The sequence below is a fragment of the Protopterus annectens genome, chromosome 4.part0, assembly GCF_019279795.1.
Source record: "Protopterus annectens isolate FY-2018-M chromosome 4.part0, PAN1.0, whole genome shotgun sequence".
NCBI lineage: Eukaryota > Metazoa > Chordata > Ceratodontiformes > Protopteridae > Protopterus > Protopterus annectens.
This window is the reverse complement of record NC_056733.1, coordinates 287,644,333-287,665,045: the sequence shown is the minus strand read 5'-3', so window position 1 is coordinate 287,665,045 and position 20,713 is coordinate 287,644,333. Positions and strand designations below refer to the sequence as shown.

The window sequence follows — 20,713 nt, the reverse complement described above, 5'->3', positions numbered from 1 at the left end:
TAAGAGTGGACAGCAGATTGTAGAGCTAACAGATGTAGGTAGGCAGTGTGCATTTGCTAATGAAATGCAGTGATCCTCATAATGAGAGGCTAGGTTAATACATTTGCATATCACATTAATAGTAGTTTATATTAGACGTGTATGAAGTGCAGTGTTGGTATGACAATAATGGCTTAGAATATTCTTTACTGAATTTTCAGTAGATCAAAAGTTAAACATCCTATGTGTTTCACCAGAAACAGGACCTTCCCCATGTAATACTTGCAGTAAGAGAAGTACAGTTTAGGTGTTTCATACTGAAACACCAAAGTTTACTTTGAATATATGATTAGGACTAATAAAGAAGCATGCCCATCAATCATTTATGAAGACAGATTAGAGTCCATGATTAGTACATAATATCTAGACAGCTTCCAAGCTTGGAATGTGTGTTGAAATTCACACGTTATCATTTTTGCAGGCATTACATGATCATTCAATATGTGGTATATGGTATGATCACTGAGAAGAAATGCATGTGGTGTATCAGTATTGATAGGTCAGATACACAGAGGGACCCAAAATAATTTTTAACGATCAAAAAAAGTTCAGTGTCGTACAATAAAATTTACAGGTAATCAACTGCAGCTATATAATTGGAGGAAAGGTAGAGAGAGAGTAAACTAATTCATAGATTTTTATAACTGATAGATGCAGAATTCACAAGACAGAGTTGGTCAAGGAACAATAATCACTTTGTTAATATTTACCCCTTTAGGGTACCTCCTTCCTACAGGATGGTAATATAAGTCAGGCCTGGGGTGCATTTATGGGCACCCATCGAATCACAAAGATTTGCCTTAAAGGAAATGAGGATATCACTCTGTTTTATATGTAACTGATGATTATTCCAGAGATGTGTGTGTGTGTGTGTGTGTGTGTGTGTGTGTGTGTGTGTGTGTGTGTGTGTGTGTGTGTGTGTGTGTGTGTGTGTGTAGAGTAATACATTTGTCCATGCAGTATGTCTTATTTATTTGTTGATGTAGACTAAATTCTTCAATGCTAGTGTTTGCAGAGCCATTTGTTTTATAGATGTTCAGAAGATCAAGGAGGGTTGAGTCCTTAGCAGCACAGAATGACAGACATAAATCACTGCACAGGGGTCTGTAAGAGGCAGCTTGTAGGGACAGAGCTTCATGTCTGTCTCGGTAGTTGAGGGTCTTTGGTCCAATGATGGTTTTAGTTAGGAACCTCTGGGGTCTGTCTAGCTGTGTCATGTATATGAATAATACAAACTAAAAGGAACATTATTTATATTCTATAATTGCTCTGGTCAGAGAAATGATAACTTATTTTGACCTGGTTGGGACATCCTTATTTATTCATTTGATTAGCTAGAAGAATATCTGGACTAGTGGTTGTCAAAGTATAGGGACTTGTCTATGAAGGTGCTGAGATCTCTGATGACTGTATCTGTCTGGAGTGGGATGCTGTCCATACCAAAAATTGCTATTGAGATGTGTTTTCCAGAGGTGGCAAAGATGCCCTTCTTTGCATTTAATTTAAGACTATTTCTAATGCATCGTTGATTTGTATGATTTAGCCTTTGCTATAGTAAAACAGTATCAGATGTTAAGGAAATTACTACACCCGAACTCTAGTCACTGGCAAATTTAGTATGACATATGTCTGGGTTAGTGGCTTGAACGTCTGAGAAGTAGAAGCTGAACAGAAGTGGTGTCAGTACTGATCCCTGAGGAGTGCCATTAGTCAACTTTATGCTTTCTGAGGAGCACATGCTAGTTGTACTATGTGGGTTCTATTTGTCAGCCAGTCTTGCTATCCATCTCACAACCTAAAGGTCTGCATTTAGGCGTTTATGCTTCTTTACAATTCCAGCATGGACAGTAGTGCCAAACGCATTAGCCAGTCCAAGTATGCTGTATGAACTGCATGCCTACTAATTTTAGCTTCCATGCAGTGACTTTGCCAAAGCAGTTTGTTCATAGGATCATAAGAGATTACTAGGCTAATGACTCTGGGGCCCTTACAAGCCTAGCCAAGAGTTTATCCCCAAAAAAGAAACCCAAATCAGTACCTGTCAGTGAGGGACACAGATGGAACCCCTGGGACAAATTTGTGGTTACCCATCTACTCATCATCTACTCATCAAGGTTGCACTTGAAGAGGGTCAGTGATGTACTTTGTTTGATGTGTATGGGGAGTCTATGCCAGAGACAGGACAGCCTCTGGGAGACAAACCTGTCTCACCAGCAGGTTTTGTTAATGTCACATATTAGAATTAAGCCTTTCTATTGGGTACTACATGAGGAGTTTGACTTACAGATATGGAGCATCTCTAGTAGAGCAAGGTCTGACATTGTCTTGTAGGTGAGACACAGATCACCTCTGAGCAGTCTGTGCAATACAGAGTAGAGTAATAGTGATTTGAGCCTGTCCACATAGGACAGGTGTTGGAGACCATGGATTCTCTTTGTGGGGTATTTCTGTTGTAAGTCAATGTGATCTTCGTATAACAAAAACATATTGTTGTGGGCCAGAAACAATAAGATCTTCTATTCTGGAGCTTATAAAATCAGATATCGTATGTTTCATGTCTCTGCTAATTAGACGTGTTAGTCTGATGGGTGTATATTATAATGTCACTAAGGATGAGGTCAAGAAAATTTTTTGACCCCTAGTGAGCTGCTTAACTCTTTGCTCAAGGGACTTAGTATTTGATAATTCTAGGAATCTTTGGATATACCCAACTTTTGTGGTATAAGTGAACCATTTAATTGATGGATAGTTGAAATCATCCAACAAACTGTATTTTTATTTAAGGACAGTTCAGTAAGCACAATAGAAACCTTTCATAGTCTTCCAGGAGCAAGGAAGGTGACATATATTGGCTTTGAATTGATAATTTGTATTGTTTAGCATAATTTGAAATTCGTTAAGTAATGTTTGTGGGTCTTAACCCGCGGTGGTGGTGCTACGGTAGTGTTTTCGCCTCACAGTAAGACCCTGTCCAGTTCGATTCTCAGCTAGAGCGTCTTCTGCGTGGAGACATGCGTGAATGGGCATACCTTTGTTGAAGGTTGTGTGTCAGGCCTGGCAAGCCGGTACGTAAAAATCAACTGCCAATCATTAGCAGACCAGAGTTCCGCTGTGGCGACCCCTAACCGGGAAAAGCCGAAAGACACAAACAAACAAATGTTTGTGTGTCTTAGAAAACTGTCTATAGATAATTGGGTATCTGACAAATATTGATACTCCCACCCCTATCCCCCAGTTTCAAGCAGGTCTGAAAGTATAACATGCGCTGAAACCCAGTACAGAGGAGTCTTTACATTAAAACCAATCTCTTTTGCAAACACATATGGATGTACTCAAGTTGCAAGAGAGCCTTAAGATCCATCAATTTGTTTTGACATCTATCTTTAAGAAGAGCGATTTTGATATGGTTTTGATTGGAATTTAAAGTAAAACATTTTAGAATGTTAAGAAGATAAAGTTTGCCTAAAACAAGGCACTATGGGGTACGAAGTGTTTTGGCCAGATGTGTAATCTGTGGAAAGAAAAGTGCAGGCCATTCTTAAAGAAGCAAGATGGGCTGTCAATCATCTTACCCCAAGTTAACACATACTTGATACCCTGAGAATTATATAACATATTTAGCTAATTGTTAAAGCCAATTATCTTCCCTTTGTGTCTGGACATCATTCTGAATGCAGGTAGGATTCCACCTAGGGACAGAGTCCTACCTGCATTTGACACCTGCACAGTGAGTTCCAACATGCCTTTCTGCATGTCTTGCTTGACTGAGTACCACAAGTCATTCACATCTATGTGACATCTTTACACCATCTTTCTGTGCTTGTTGGATGACTGGCAGTTTGCAATCTTTATAAAAACCTCATCTAAATTTTGCTTCCTCCAGTGAAACTACCAGGGTGTTGTAGATAACATGCAGAGGGAAGAAAATTGGAATGAGGGTGCCATGATATTTTGAAAGTTACACCCTCTCCTGCCTGCTGCTTTCAGTCAGGTCCACAGCTGCCATACAGTTCAACACCATTTAACAGTACTGTATAATGAGCCGAGCTAGTAATGACTCCATCAGTGCCAAAACACCAACTGTAGCTATAAGGGGGAGAGCTGGTGGAATATAGCTTTTGAAATGGATTGTCCAGTCAGTGCTTTTCAAATTGAAACTATTGAAAGGGTAGTGGAAATCTTTTTAGTCATAAATCACAACTGTCCAAATAGTGCTTCCTGCATCAGTATCATATTTGTAACTATAGGACCAATGAAAACATTTTAATCTTTTTTTAAAAATATGTTATTGAATTTATGGAAAATGTTAATATTTTACAGGAAAAAAAATGATATTGAAAAATTCTTTATTTTTCCAAAATGTGTAACATTTTTAATAATACCTGTTTATGCTCAGGATTTCAATATTTGCATAAAACACGGCTTATAAAGCCAAATATCTTCTGCTCTTGTGCAGAGTCCGCAGTTGAAAATAATAGGAAACATATTTGATAAAGTCTGCATTTTTTGTAAGGTGTGTTTAATTTATGGATGAGCAATAAAAGAAATGTTTGGTAATATATATTTAACTTATAATGTATTTGCCATCATTTATTGGGCACAGTATGATGTGAAGTAGTTTTAGTTCAGTTAAGTACTCATAAAATGTTCAAACTGACATATCCTACAGTTCTTTAATGTAGAGTTTATTTTTGCTATATATATGTATATATATATATATATATATATATATTTAATTTTACTGGTATGACAGAGTTGCATACTGTGATGGGGATATTAGAAAAGAAGGATGTCCTCTGGCTTATCCCCTACTTCTCGGAAAATATATATTTCTTAAGAAATATTATTTGTTGTAACAAATGCGGAACATGTGCACTGTTTGGGACAGATTCTTTCTACTTTTCTGGTTCACAAATTGGTTCAGTCTCTGCAAATAGTGCTGTGATTTGAGCAACATAGCTCCAGACAGACATACCATAACCAGTAACCACATAGCTTTACAAAAAATGCTCTCATAAAAAAGGGTACAACACAATCCTTTATTGCAGTTTTTTCATGACTACATGCTGTGAATATGCTATGATCATGGTGAAGAACACAGAAGCTGCTCAGCTGTGCATATAAAATTACTTGACAGTCTATGCAAAATAACACTGTCAATAAGGAAGATGGTCCCACAGCTTCCTCACAACTTAACCAGATTTCTTCACAATTTCAACAGTATTTTTGTAAGATTTCAGTTGCCTAGCTCTTGACTGCTGAAAAACAGCTGTAGTGAGGTCTCAGACACATTGTGGAAGTAGGGCCAGACTTCATTTATGGACCTTTACATATACAAGTGAAACCTTTTAGTTTAGCTCTGAGATGCATTAAGTAATAGCAAGGAATGGTAAGCAAAATTGAAGTTAGGATCAGGAACCCCAGGACAAGAGGCACAAAAGTTATGACCAAACAGTTTCACAACACAGGCAAGGTAAAAAGAACATGGTTACTATTATACCAAGAACTAGAAAAGTCCAAGTACCTTAAATGGTTTAATAGCTTTAATAAATATTCCAAACTTCACGTGAACAGCAGCGGCACAAGCAGTGTGCATTTTTTTAAATGTAGAAATCTTCTTGAAGGACTGTACAGAGATAGCAGAAATAGCAATTATAAGGAAGAAGTACAACCAACTTCATTATGAAACTATGTCTGCATACTCTAAAGTGGAGCCTTTGCTCTTAGGAATGTCAGTCAAGGTATTTTAACAGTTTCATAGCCAAAATACTACATAGTCTTGCGAAGAAGTCCTGGTGTTAACTACAATTTTAGTACAAGAAAATATCTGGTTCAATTGCATACAGTTAAAAGAATCTTTATATGTTTCACTGTAAACTAGTTAACAAGTCAGTAAGACATTATTTTACATTTTCAAAGTGTTGATGTAATCTTTTAACTTAAAAGACTTGGACAAACTACAGATATTATCCCAGCCCAGTGGCACAGTGGATAGTGTTGTGGTCTCAGATCAAGAGGTTCCGTGGTCTGATTCTCAGGTAGAGTGCCTTGTATGAGAGTCTGCATTGTTCACACTGTGTTTGTGTGGGTTTCCGCTGAGTATTCCAGTTTCCTCCCACATTCCAAAGACATTCAATATGTGGATTGGACACTCTAAATTGGCAAAAGCTGTGAGTGTGTGGGTATGTGTGGAAGAACTACTACAGCAAGGCTATTCACCCAGTGGTGTAAACCTTGCCTCTAGATGATTTTCACTGTTGAAGAAACACCCTGACCCCATGTGCTATAACGGGAAAAAGGATTTTGAATTGTTGGATTCAGTGAAGCCATTAAGCATCCTTAATCTTTTCCAAGAAAACTGACATCACAACTAACAATGTAGGGGCATGCTTTTTATGTGTAGAACATGTAGGTATTGTGGCCATAGGTAAGTCTGAAAGTTGTGAAGAATGTCCGTCTTCTGTCAACACAGGCACACAATTCTTTCTATTTTCTGGTTCATAAACAGATTCAGTCTTTACAAATCCTCCTGTGATTTCATATCAGAAGCAAACATTTTTCAAACACAAAGGATACTAAATGTTTTAACACTGGTTGTGTATAAAGTAAGTCATGGTGAACACATCTATCTACTTTGAATATCTTACCAAAACCAGAAATACTTTTCAAAGAATAACCCCGCATATTCTGCATGCACTCTAGGTCATGTCTTTTCAGGTCATTTCCATGGATGCAAGGGTGCATTCAATAGTTGCTGACTGTCTACTTTATATTAATTGCCCACCCTTACTTTCGTTTCTTCATTTTAATCCATTCCAGTTCACCACTCATGCAGTTTGGGTATACATTTCTTACTAGACAATCCCAGGTGAGCTCGTGGACTATTTTCAGCATTGCAAAATGAACCTGTGGTGGACTTACGATTCCAGACCACAAAACAGCACAGAACTATTTCTGATACGTAATGCTAGTCTTCTGGAACAATATGACATACACACTGATTCATTTACTATAGACCAGCCCTTCAGCACATTTTCATAAATCTCTGACAAAGCTGCATCTTTGACATTCCATTGCTTAATTTGCTTAGTATGTACTGTTGTGCACTCCATAACACCTAACTTCAGTTATTCATCCAAAATATCTCATGCTGTAGGCTTTTCTGACTTAAGTAACTCACTAAATGCATTGGTATTACCTTTGTTTTCTAAGGTGTGCTTTAACAAAAAAATCTAATATAGTAATCGGTGGCTTGAACTGCCCTCATATTGATTGTGGCTCTTATAGAACACAATGTTCTCTAAATCAAGAAATACTGGAACAGCAGTAAAAGTAGGGTATACTCATACCTATAGAGACCCAGTTAGGGGCACAATAATCTTGATATTCTCTGGTTAGGAACGATCATGAAGTTATGAGTGACATTGAAGAAGTTATGTACCTTTTTATCTCTAAGGCGTTCAGTATATGTTTGTCACATGTCATAGTTTGAACAAGACACTCATTGTTTCAAACAGCCTGTCTCATCAACCACACTAAATATCAGTGGCATAGGAAATATCCCAGGTTTGCCCTTCTCCAAGAAGAAGTGATTATTTTCATAGTCTTTTAACTGTAATGCACTTACTTTACTAACCCAGGCTTGCAGGGAGACTTGTTGTTGTTAGGTCCGGGTGGTGAAAATAAATCTGATTGCCTACTACCTTAGCATGTGGTGTATTAAAATCAGGAAGAGCCATTTGAACTCAGCAGTTAGAAAATAATTGTTTTCTTTCTGACTTAGCTTACAATTACTAAAATATCTGGTTTGTTTTCCTTCTTTTTTGTTTTTTGTTGAAGTGACAAATTTTGGCTAGAACACGTAAGGGGTAGAAGAGCACAAGACCAACACTGGATTGGTCATGGAAAGGGTGACCACTAAGCCAGGCAGTTCGACCCATGCATGTATCTCTTCAGCATACAGCAGAACTAATTCCATCAAACTTCAGCTTCTGTGTGGATTCTACAGCAAGCCAGGTACTGTCTTCATTCTCTGAACTGGTAAAGTAAAGCCTCAAGGATCTTATAAGCAATGACAGCATTGAGTCTTTATGAATTCTAAATGTGAGTGTATACGGTAATGAATTGTACTTATAAAAATGCATCTCTAACAGAACAAAGTTCTTTATTCTGCAGTGTAGGATCCAGTGCTTCAGGAACATTGATTTAACAATAAGAGCTATAATTTTTAAACGTTAAGATATTATTTTTTCTACTTCGTTCAGATGCTGGATCCAGTGCTTCAGGTACATATTGATTTAGCACCAACAGCTATATTTCCTTAAAGATGTGAAAAAGTTATTTTTTCCTGTTCTGTAGACATCTGCATCAACATACACAGATTTTATTACAAGAGAGATAATGCCAGTTTGTGTTTCACTGAGGTAGTTAAAGTACTATATAATTTAACTTAACCATCTTTCCCACCCTTCCCAGCCTGTTTTTTCCTCTTTATTCATCTTTCCCCCTTTTTCATTTTTATTCATCAGTCTCTTATTTAGATGCTATTTGTACACAAACTGACTAATAATGTTTCCATTCTCATCTACTGACTATTTATACCTCCATTTATCATCTGATAGTCTTCACTTACAAACAATTTTTGCATTCTCTAACTAGCATATCATCTCCTTCCATTTTCATTAACCAATGTCCTGATACTATCAGCATTGTCTATAAAACCAGTTATCTCCTATATTTGTGATTGTATGTTGTACTCCTCCTAATGTCTTACCAATGGTCTATTTTTCTTCTTTGTAAATTGTATTTAAATTATACATTTTTCTGTGTAGCTTTTCTCCATGTACCACCACTGAAAAGGGGTCATGTACCCAGTCAGACTTTCCCAGTAAGTGAAATACATGAGCAAATAAATAAATGTTAATGGATATTCTAGTATCTGAGTGGAACATAAGGTAGTGCTGTGCCACTTGTAATAATATGTGTGTGTGTGTGTGTGTGTGTGTGTGTATGTGTGTGTGTGTGTGTGTATGCAGGTATGTGTATGTGTGTGTGTGTATGTGTGTGTGTGTGTGTGTGTGTGTGTGTGTGTGTGTGTGTGTGTGTGTGTGTGTGCACGCCCAAGTGTCACTTGCAATAAAATGTGTTAGTGTGTTGCTACAAGAACAGGCGGGTAGGCTAAGGAAGAGGACATCAGTGCAACCATGCATTAGTCATGTACATCGCAACTTACCTTTCCATTGTTTCTAGTTTTCAGCCATGTCCCTGACTGTCCAGCATTAATTTAATAAAATAGTGATGATAATACCATTAAATAGCTTCAATGAATTCTGCAAATCGGTGTATAACTCCATAAAGCCATAAAATTAACAGTGCAGCTGGCAATGCCCTCTTCGTAAACTCGGCAGGTAGAGCCTGGAACATACTTCCAGCCAATAGTATTTTGCTCTCCTCTCTAGGCCAATTTAAAGCTAAAATCAAACAGCATATGGCATTAATCTGGCTAGGCCACTGCAACAAGCCTGGCTAAACTCTCAACATGAAGGTGAATTATCTAGTTAACTAGCTATTGTTAATTTTCTCCTGACGACAACCAGGGGTAACTTCTAACCTGTAATCTTGTCTATTTCATGTTTTCCTATGTATTTTTTGGTAATACCATACATGTAATTATGTCTTATTAGTTATTGAATTTATTTGCATATGTTGGAGCTTATCTCCCCGGGCCTCCACTGAAAATGGACATCCATCCAGTTGGACTATCCCGGTCAACAAATGTAAAATAAATAAAATAAATAAAAAATAAATAAAAAAGTCCTAATTGCATTCCTGTCAGGGGATTCTGTTTCTTGCTGCCACTGTTGTACATTCTATATTGCAGTACTTTAATTATACTGCTAAAGGATATACTGCACCAAAGTGCCTTGGAATATATAAACATTTCTGTTCATATTTCTTTACATTGATATATATAGTAGGGGCTGTTTGAGTTATCAGTTGTCGGCTGGTAAACTAGCTTATCTAGTTGGGGTTCTGAAGGGTGGATTTTTGGCTAATTATGTACCAAACTAACATGACAGCACTGCCTGCCATTTTACATTGTCTGTCCTTAACAATTGCTTAATCTGGCATGGGTGAATTTATACATATATGTGGAGTTTTGGCCAAGATGCAAGTGCATTTGGTTGCAGTGTAAAATCCTAGTGTTAGATTATTTTATAGTGTTTGAGTATTTTATACTTATATTCTAACCTTTGTAGCTGAGAGCTGCATGTCCAGAAGAACAAAATATGAAAATTCATGGTGGGATATAGACACACTGTGCTTGTCCATTCATAATGTCCCATACTAGAAATGTTGCTAGTTATTTCAGTAAACAGTCATTTCAAGAATGCAATATTCCTGTATTTATATAAATATTGCCAGAACCATGTTACTTTCATACCGTTGAATTATATTCACTACATTTTAGATGATACTGAAGAAAACTGTCATTGAAACTTGCATATTAATCTGTACAGTGTGATAAATTGTTCCTATTATTAGTAATGCACATAGGCATCATTTTTCATAGTTTTGTAAAAATAACTGATTGTTTGCATGTGCAAATCGAGGTCTGCCCGAACTATACTGTGACGTTACTGTGTCTGGGATGTCAGGTTTCCAAGATATGAAAAGTGGTTTGAAAATGTATGTCTGTACATTAAAAATTATTACAGCACTGATGGGGACACTTTGAATGTTGTAGAGAAGATTTTTTGTTGAACGACATTAATCTTTTTTTTTTTAACACATTCAGTGTTTAATAAATACTTATAGTTGTCTATATTCTCTGACTGGATTTTTCTTGAAATTTTGAGAATCTGTTTAGGCTGTTAGAGGTGATACATTCCAGAGCTGCTAGGTGTTGCAGTAAAAAGTATTCCTATAAGCAAATGCTTAACAACTGTAAAATGTCACACCACCAGCAGTCTAAACACATCACCAGATTCCTCACCATTTCCTGAAAAATCTAGTAAGAAAGTATAAAACAAGGAAAGGTGCTGGAACAGTATAATGAACTTTAGGAAAAGTGAGTCATTAGCACAATACAAGTTCATAGGTTCATAGGTAGGTACTAGGCTATCTGCCCGAGGGCATTTATAAGCCTAGCCAGAGTGTGTCAGCTTTCGCTGCCCCACTGATTAATTAACTGATCCTCTGTCGAGAAGCGCCAATGAAGTGATCCCAGGGGTGTATTTTCTGTTACCCATCCACTCGTCAAGGTTTCTCTTGAAGAGTGTTAGTGAGGGGCTCTGCCTGATGTAATTTGGAATTTTGTTCCATGGGGAGTCTCTGTGACAGGAATCTATCCTTCCAGCATGTTGTGTTTATTGTTGTGGTGAGGTTTAGCTCACTAGAGCGCATGGTTCGCAGTGACTTGGATTTCTTTAGGTGGAGCATGTCCATCAATTCTGAGTTGGACATGGCTTTGTAAGTCAGGCAGAGATCACCTCTGAGTAAGCGATATGCCACTGAGTACAGCCAGAGTTTTTTCAGTCAGGCTGCATAGGACATATGTTTGAGGCCAGAAATCATCTTGGTGAGGTACTTTTATGGTCTTTCCAGCTGTTGGAAGTGTCTTGTGAGGTACATCCCAAATGGGGTATTGTACTCTATGATGGGTCTAATGAGTGACAAGTAGAGGGGCACTATAACCTCTTTATTTCTAGATTCGTACCTTTTAGTAATTAGATGGGCCACATAGAAGGATTTCCTAACTACTTTGGCAATATGATTGTCAAAGGAGAGATTACTATCTACCCGGGTCCCCAGATCTCTTATTACCTCTTCTGTATTAAGGGGGCTGCCACTTATGTGGTAATTCATGTGTGTTTTGTTTTTCCCAAACAGGATGACTATGCATTTTTTGGCATTTAGCTTGAGGCCATGACTTTGACACCAGGTGTCTGTCTCAGTAAGGCTCTTTTGGAGGATGTCCGTGTACTTCTGAGAAGTATATGCCGAACAGTAGGGGTCCTAGGACCAAGCATTGTGGCACAGCACTTGTGACTGGTTTAGAGTCGGACCTGGAGCCTGCTATTCATACTGAGTTCTGTCTGTAAGCCAGTTGGCAACCCATCTCATGACGTAGGGGTTTATGTTCAGGCTGGTGAGTTTTTCTGTAATACCCTAGTGGGGAATGGTGTCGAAAGCCTTGGTGAGGTCAAGGTAGGCTGTGTGAACCACCTTTCCCTCGTCTATGGCCTTGGTGACTGTCTCAAAGAAGTCAACCAGGTTTAGTAGGCATGATCTGCCCATAACAAAGCTGAACTGGGTCGGGTCAAGTGTTTGGAGGTTCCCAATGTCTTTGTTAATGAGTTCCATGATGATGCACTCCATAGCCTTGCAGACCAGGCTAGTCAGGCTTATGGGGCAAAAGTTACCGGGGTCAGTTGTGGCCCCTCCTTTGTGGAGAGGAATAACCGTTGCTGTGCACCATTCGATGGACACGTAGCCTGTGGAGAGGCTGAGGTTGAACAGCGTGTTTAGGTGGGGGGGGGGTTAGTTTGTTCTGTAGTTCGTGCAAGACGCAGCCTGGGACACCATCTGGTCCCACTGACGCTGTGTTTTTGGCTTTTGAAAGGGCTGTTTTCACCTGTGCGTCTGTGATTTTTGGGACACTACACTTTTCTGGTATTGTTGTGGCCCTTTTGGAGGTGAGAGGGGGTGAAGTTTGCACTGAATCTATCTGCCAGGATGTTGGCAATATTAGTAGGTTCAGTATATTTTGTGCTATTTTGCACTAGTTCAGTGCATATCTGTGAGTTGCCTCTTAGATTCTTAACATAGCTAAAGAAGGCTCTGTGGTTATCTTTTGAATCCTTGGCTATTTTTCTTTCAAAGTTAGCCTTGGATGATTTCATGAGGAACCTTAGTTTCTTACTGATACTGATCAGGGATGTCTTTCCTTCTTGGGATTTGCTTTTTTTCTGAACTAGTTTCCTCCTTCTATTGTATAGCCTGTTTATTGCAGGGATCCACCAGACTGGTTTCCTTCTCTTAGAGGAGTGAGTCTTGGTTTTGCTAGGGATCCATGCATCCTTGTAGGTGCTCATAGAGTGCATTTGTAAAGGTTTCTGCATCTTGGGCAGCGTTATCCTTTAGCATGGGGGCTGTGAAACTTGCCACCTCTGTCTTAAGTAAGGTGAAGTTTGTTTTAGAAAATTTTTTTACTGTGGTTTCCTTAGTTGGGGCTGGTGGTGGGGTGTGGACATCCAGAGTGATTAGTTTATAGTCTGATCTAACCAGTGACAGGTTGACCTCCGGTGTGGAACACCTTTCGCCCATGTTGGTGATGACCAGGTCCAATATGTTTTCACCTCTGGTAGGGGAGTTTACCAGATGATCCAGGGCATTTGAGTTGATGAATTCCAGGAAGTGCTGGGCCTGGGAGTTTGTACTTGACTAGTTTTCCCAGTGAATGGTAGGGTAATTGAAATTGCCCAATATCAGGGTGTTCAGTAGGACCTTCATGTTTTCCAGTGTTTCCCGAAAGGTGGAGTGGTGGTCCTGGGTCATGGGGGGTGAACTGTAGCAGGCCACAATTTGCATTGCAGATTTGCCCGATGTTAGTTGCACATGGATGATCTCAGAGGTATCATGCTGCGCCACTAACCTGGAGGTGTAGGTATCCTTGATGAATATGGATACACCCTCTCCTTTTGTGTTTCGGTCCATGTTCTGTGGCCAAAATGTGTGGTATGAGTAGTGCTGGGGTGCTGTCTGGAACCTTGAACCAGGTTTCAGTTACTGCACAGATGTCAACATTCTCCATACTGAGGAGTGCTTTGAGCGCATGCATTTTGAGATTTAAACTCCTGGTGTTGAGTAGCATAACCCTCAGTTTTTGTTAATTGTGCTGTTTACGGTGGTGGGTTTGACTTTTGAGCCATGCCTAAAAAAGGCACTATGGGGGCAGCAAGAGCCTTGGCCAGTATTCAAAAGCCTAGGAGTGACAGGTGCAAGCCGTCTCTTGCGAAGCAATGCGACTTGTTGAGCATGTCGTCCCAGGCTGACAGACACTGGATCCCCTTTGAATGACACCAGAAGCTTAGTCAGTTGTTGAAATTGATCATTTTTTCCTTATACTGAGGTATCATTCTTGGTGAGGGCAGGATGCTACTCAGGGACAGGGTCATACCAGTCTGGGCTACATGATCAGAGAGCTCTTCCATGTCTCTTTTCATGTAGTCCAGGGAGGTACGTCTCAGGTCATTCAAACCAACATGAACAATGACAGAGTCATATTTGTACTTGTTCTGGAGTGACCTGAGTGCTTGTATTATGTGGCGGATTCTGGCTCCCGACAGGCATCTAACAGTAACCTTCTGCTTGGCCAGTCTAGTGAGTGGGATGTCAGTGTGCCTGACTATAGAGTCACCCATTACTAGTGTGTTAGGTATGTTATTTTGCCTTAAGGGCTGTGATTGTGCGGCACACTGATTTTGTGTTTTATGTGTTGTCTGGTTTGTGACGGGAGGTGCAAGTTGTTTGGGTGTCTGCTTTGGAGGTCTCTGATGATTTTGTAGGTTTTTATTTAGAGCCTCCAAGTATGATTTTGTGTGTTTATGTGTATTTTTTGCCAGTGCTGTTTTAGTAGGTCTGTGTGCGGCTGGAGGCGTGGTGCAAGTGTTAACCTTCTCCTCTTGACTGTCTGTCCCAGTCTTGGGTGGAGACAGCTTAGCTTCCAGTTTGGCTGTATAATTGCATCTCTTGCATATGTTAGTGTTTTGTGGTAGAAGGAGAGGGTTGTCTGTGTACATGAGGCAGTTGTAACATTGCCTCAGGATACCCAGATTCATCAGCTGGACTGGAGAGTGCACCTGAAGTTGCCCTTTGGTCATGCCTGAATAGTAGGGTGAGCTGCTTAATTGCTTGGTTGGTGAGGGGTAAATAAAGAACCTTGCCCAGCTGGGCAATCAGTGTCAGGGTATATTAGTGCTTGCTATTAGGTCTGAGCAAATACTGGGCTGTAAGATGATTTTTGAGTGCTTAAGTTGAGAGTTAGACTAGTTTCAAGGGAAAAAACTGAAGAGGAGACTTAGTGGAGCCGGGAATAATTTAACCGTAGCTAACCGGCACTGCCCGGTGCACAAAACTGTGCAAATGCGGTTTTTATAGTAGGGAATTGAAAGAGATAGAAATTAGCCCCAAACGGCCAATAAACTACTAACTTCTGGGCTGGAACCACTCCTCCAGGGACAGATAGGTTGCTCAAAGCTCCCCTCTCTCACAGGTGAACAGAGAAACTTCCTTCTATCCAAGTAAGGTATGGGCAACTCAGAAACTAGTATCACAGCCCAGAATTCAGCACTAGCCTAAAAACTGGACTATACTAGCTTAGAAAGGTAGAAACAAGGAATTTTTTTTTTTTTTTTTTTTTGGGGTTTTTTGAAAAGATAATGAAAAACAGTAAAAAAAATACACTTAAAACAGCTTTAAACGACTATAAACGATCAGAAAAGGCTATTGCACTTTAGTGTGTCACCTACAACAGTTAAATTATTTAAACAAAGAACTTTTTAAAAGTGCAGGCAGTCAAATAAGTACAATATGTGAAAAAAACAAGCCTTTAAATCACAATAAATGCTGGAAATTTTGCGTTTTGGCAGAAAACAGTTAAGTACAGCAAGAAAGTACAGAAAACTGATACTTAATCACTCCAAAGTCTCTCTTCTAAGCTAGAAGGCTTGTATCAGTTTAAGACTTTCTAGTGCTATCCAGTAGGTTAGTTACAGGAAAGATGGGAAACAAGTGCAGATGTGGTCTTTTAAACCAGAAAGTTGAAAGAGACGGACAAACTGTCCAAATGGTCAATAAAACACAATTTCTGGGCCAAGAATCTCTCCTCTCATGGTAGACAGGCTACCTAGTGCTTACCACTCCCACTGATAAGCTAGAAGGTTTTCCTCCAACACAGAAAGGCCTGTGGGGCTCAGAAGCTTACCAACAGTCCTGGATAGAGCAACTCTGTATCTGGACTAGGATAGTTACAGGAAAGGTGGAAAACAAGTGCAAGTGCGGCTTTTAAACCAGAACATTTAAAGAGATGGAAAAAAAAACTGCCCAAACGGCCAATAGCTACAATTTCTGGGCCAGGAACCACCACACCTCTTGTGGTAGATAGGCTACCTAATGCTTACCACTCCCACTGATAAGCTAGAAGGCTTCCCTCCAACACAGAAAGGCTTGGGGGGCTCAGAATCTTACAAAGAGTCCTGGAATACAGCAAATCTGTACCTGGACTAGACTAGTTACAGGAAAGGCAGGGAACAAGTACAAATGTAGGCTTTTAAGCCAGCAAGTTGAAAGAGATGGAAAACTGCTCAAACGGCCAAATAAATTACAATTTCTGGGCCAAAACTCACTCTTCCCATGGAGGATAGGCTACCTAGTGCTTACCACTCCCACTGATAAGCTAGAAGGCTTTCCTCCAACACAGAAAGGCTTGGGGGGTTTAGAAGCTTACTAACAATCCTGGATACAGCAACTCTGTAACCGGACTAGGCTAGTTATAGGAAAGGTGGGAAACAGGCACAAGTGCGGCTTTCAAACCAAAAACTTGAAAGAGATGGAAAAAAACTGCTCAAACAGCCAATAGCTACAATTTCTGGGCCAGGGACTACTCCTCTTGTGGTAGATAGGCTACCTGATGCTTACCACTCCCACTGATAAGCTAGAAGGCTTCCCTCCAACACGGAAAGGCTTGGGGGGCTCAGAAGCTTACAAAGAGTCCTGGATACAGCAAATCTGTACCTGGACTAGACTAGTTATAGGAAAGGCAGGGATCAAATGCAAAATGGGCTTTTAACCAGAAAGTAGAAAGAGATGGAAAAACTGCCCAAACAGCCAATGAACTACAATTTCAGGGCCAAAACCCACTCTTCCCATGGTAGATAGGCTACCTAGTGCTTACCACTCCCACTGATAAGCTAGAAGGCTTCCCTCCAACACAGAAAGGCTTGGGGGGCTCAGAAGCTTACTGACAGTCCTGGATACAGCAAATCTGTACCTGGACTACACTAGTTATAGGAAAGGCAGGGATCAAATGCAAAATGGGCTTTTAACCAGAAAGTAGAAAGAGATGGAAAAACTGCCCAAACAGCCAATGAACTACAATTTCAGGGCCAAAACCCACTCTTCCCGTGGTAGATAGGCTACCTAGTGCTTACTACTCCCACTGATAAGCTAGAAGGCTTCCCTCCAACACAGAAAGGCTTGGGGGGCTCAGAATCTTACCAACCAACAGTCCTGAATACAGCAAGTCTGTATCTGGACTTGACTAGTTACAGGAAAGGCAGGAAACAAGCTTAGAATTTTTTTTTTGTTATAGAAAAGCAGCTAAAACAGCAGTAAATACAATTCAAATTGTAGTGCAGGCCAGCAAACCCAAGTGTGTAGCAACACTACGGCAAATACAGTTCAGATAAATGCAATTAAATTAACAAATGACTAAAAAACAAGTGCAGAAGGCAATAAATTAGAAGGCTACTAACAAGCAGTAATAAGTGCAGAGTAAGAGCGACTGAACAGGTAACAACAAGCAGAAGAGCAACTAAGATAGTTACAGTAAGAGCAGCTGAATTAAAAAAAAAAAAAAAAAAAAATATATATATATATATATATATATATATATATATATAAAATTTATTTATTTATTTATTTTGAGGGAGGGAACAGAGCAGGATTAAGAGGCTACAGGGGTTGTCCTTCCCAAATGCTCTCTTTGTACATAGTAGGAGTGCCTGAAATCAGAATATGATCTCACTGCACTCAGTTGAGTGAGCAAATTAGATGGGCCCAGAAGGAGTATCCAAATACAAATCTACAAGAGGGGCGGGCAGTTTTAAAGCCACTTATATAAGGCAAGACAGAATGTCAGTGATGAGGGGAAACTACCCCCACTGCTATCAATGGCTACACAGAAATTCTAACAAGTACTCTGTAGAGAGACAGCCACAACTTACAGTTGAGTTAATATTCAGTGAAAAACACAAATAAATAAATTAAATACAGTAGTATATGCAAAAGAGCAGATAAAAGTGTACTTAAATTCACTTATACGTCCAGTTGAATTCAGTTAGATGTTAGCCGGCCAAAGCTCTGATATTAAGCAGAGATAACTCAAAATGTACCACTTATATAAGGCAAGACAGAATGTCAGTGATAAGGTGAAACTAACCCTCACTGCTATCAATGGATACACAGAAATTCTAACAAGTACTCTGTAGAGAGACAGCCACAGCTTCAGTTGAGTTAATATTCAGTGAAAAACGCAAATAAATTAATTAAATACAGTATTATATACAAAAGAGCAGATAAAAGTGTACTTAAATTCACTTATACGTCCAGTTGATTTCAGGTAGATGTTAGCCGGCCAAAACTCTGATATCAAGTGATATCCAATCAAGGATATCTACTTCTACATCTGGATAAATTCAGTTTGACTGATTCAGCTGCAGGAAAATATTAATTCCGCATGTCAATGTTTTTTAATGTCACAGTTTGCCCCATTACCCAGTTCTACAGTTATTGATTGCTATGTTGATGCAGGTTTTGAACAGATAGATCAACAACAATGTAACTTTCACATTTAGAAAGTACATCTCATTTCTTTCTTAATGTCTTTGTTTGCTCCATCACTTATTTCTTGTATGCTGTCCATGGATGTTGTAGATAGATGAGGTATGAATATATGAAGGGGAATCATTTATCTCAGTCCTTTCCTAAAGCTTGTGTTTGCATAATTGCTTACTTCTTCATTTGCATACTATTTATAGATTTTTTTGGTAAATTGTTTTGGAAATACATCTCTTCTTTTTCCTAATTTCACTGTTTGCTCTAACTGATCAGGTGGTGTACTCTCCCGGCTTTGCAGGGCTATAATGCCTTCCACATGTTTAGACCAGCTACTGTGCAGGAGGGGAAACATGTGACGGTGTCTCAATCTACATCCAGAAACAAATCACTTCAAGGCTGTTAAAGCAGCATGATGCACTTGAACATCTTTGTGCCCAACACACCATCAGAAAGGTACTGTACTATATATTAGCTAGTTACAGAGCGCCGTCTATGACAAGAGAAAGCCATAGCATCTATTAACAGGCACTAGAATCACTCAGTATTAAATGCAGTATTATTTTCCAAGGTGATCTAAACTATCCAACTATAGATTGGGAAACCTACACATCACCATTAGTGCACAGGCACAGACATTCCTGGACTTTGTCAATACAAATCCCTTGGAACAATTAGTCAGAGTACCGACTAGGGGGAATAAATCTTGGATCTTGTCCTTACTAAGATGAGAACATTTTGCACCATCCCTTGTGTACCTCCATCACTTGTTAGGTCTGACCATAAAGCTGTCTCCTTCAAAATAAAACCAGAGATCCCTTCCATACAAGGTACTTTTGGAAATTTCTTTAAGACAAACTACCTACTTCTAAAATGATACACTGTCAAGCTTCAGATCCTCACCAAATCCAGTTAACTCCACTGAATATGCAGAAATGTATGCAGAAATGTACACCACGACACTGTACCAGAATGTAAGCAGCTGTTTAGATGCAGCTGTACCCCGTAGGAATAAGTGCAGGTCACACCCCAGAAACAAACTCACATGGTGGCTTCATAATATCAATATGTTTTACAATAAAAGGGAAAGAATTTTGACCAAAAGTAAGAAAAGTAATTCCCAGAATATCAGAGCCCTTGTCACCAAAATAAACAAACAACTCAGGGACTTAATAAAATCCACCAAAGCCAAGTTTAAGGTTAAAATAGCTACCAAAGCCAAAGACAATCAGAAAGCAATTTTTAGTTATGTTTGTCAAAATGCAGCAATGCTCTGAGCTGATTGTGAATGATGTTACGTACACTGAGGCTGAAGATACAGTGAACCTACTGGCTGATAAATTTAGCTATAACTTTACCCCACTCTCCCCCCTGTATGTCCCTCAAGCTGTACCTGAAGCTGGCTGTCCTCCAGTTATCACACAAGACCAAGTTCTAAAACTGCCACCAAAATCTAAAAATGCTGCGTCGATGGGTCCTGACATTATCCCTGGATGCATCTTAAATAGCATGAAGCATGATTTAGCCACACCCCTAACAACATTGTTCAGACTCTGCCTCCATACAGGTTTTGTACCAAGTGAATGGAGAAGAGCTACAGTCATTCCCCTGCATAAGGGAGGACCTTCCACTGACTCAGGCAATTACAGACTCATAAGTTTGAGCAGCCTAATATGCAGAGCTATGGAAAGACTTATCATAGAACTAATCAGTCAGGACACAGGGCACCTCCAAATACTGGACCCATCTCAGTTTGGATTCATCAAGGGCAAGTCATGCTTAGTTAACTTAGTGGATTTTTTGAAAAGGTCACCAAAGTAATGGATGAAAACAAGATGGTACAAACCACATACCTCGACCTTGCCAAAGCTTTTGACACAATTTCTATTCAGGCATAGTAGAAAAGTTAAAAACTGGGAATAAACTTCTATGTCACCCACTGGATTGCCAACAGACTCACAGATAGGATGCTGGAAAGTAACCAGTGGAGTCACCTACGGTTCTGTGCTAAGATCTCTGTTATTTGGCATCTGCTTTTCTGAATTAAAAGCCAATA

The 20,713-nt window shown here is 39.5% G+C and overlaps 1 long non-coding RNA gene across 1 annotated transcript in view; it reads left to right on the top strand.

Annotated features, from left to right (window-relative positions):
- LOC122799304 overlaps positions 1–20,713 on the top strand; it is a 133,974-nt gene that overhangs the window by 56,383 nt on the left and 56,878 nt on the right. Inside the window, exon 2 of the long non-coding RNA XR_006364452.1 lies at positions 7,879–8,055. This is a non-coding gene — a long non-coding RNA (uncharacterized LOC122799304). The remainder of the gene's footprint in view (positions 1–7,878; positions 8,056–20,713) is intronic.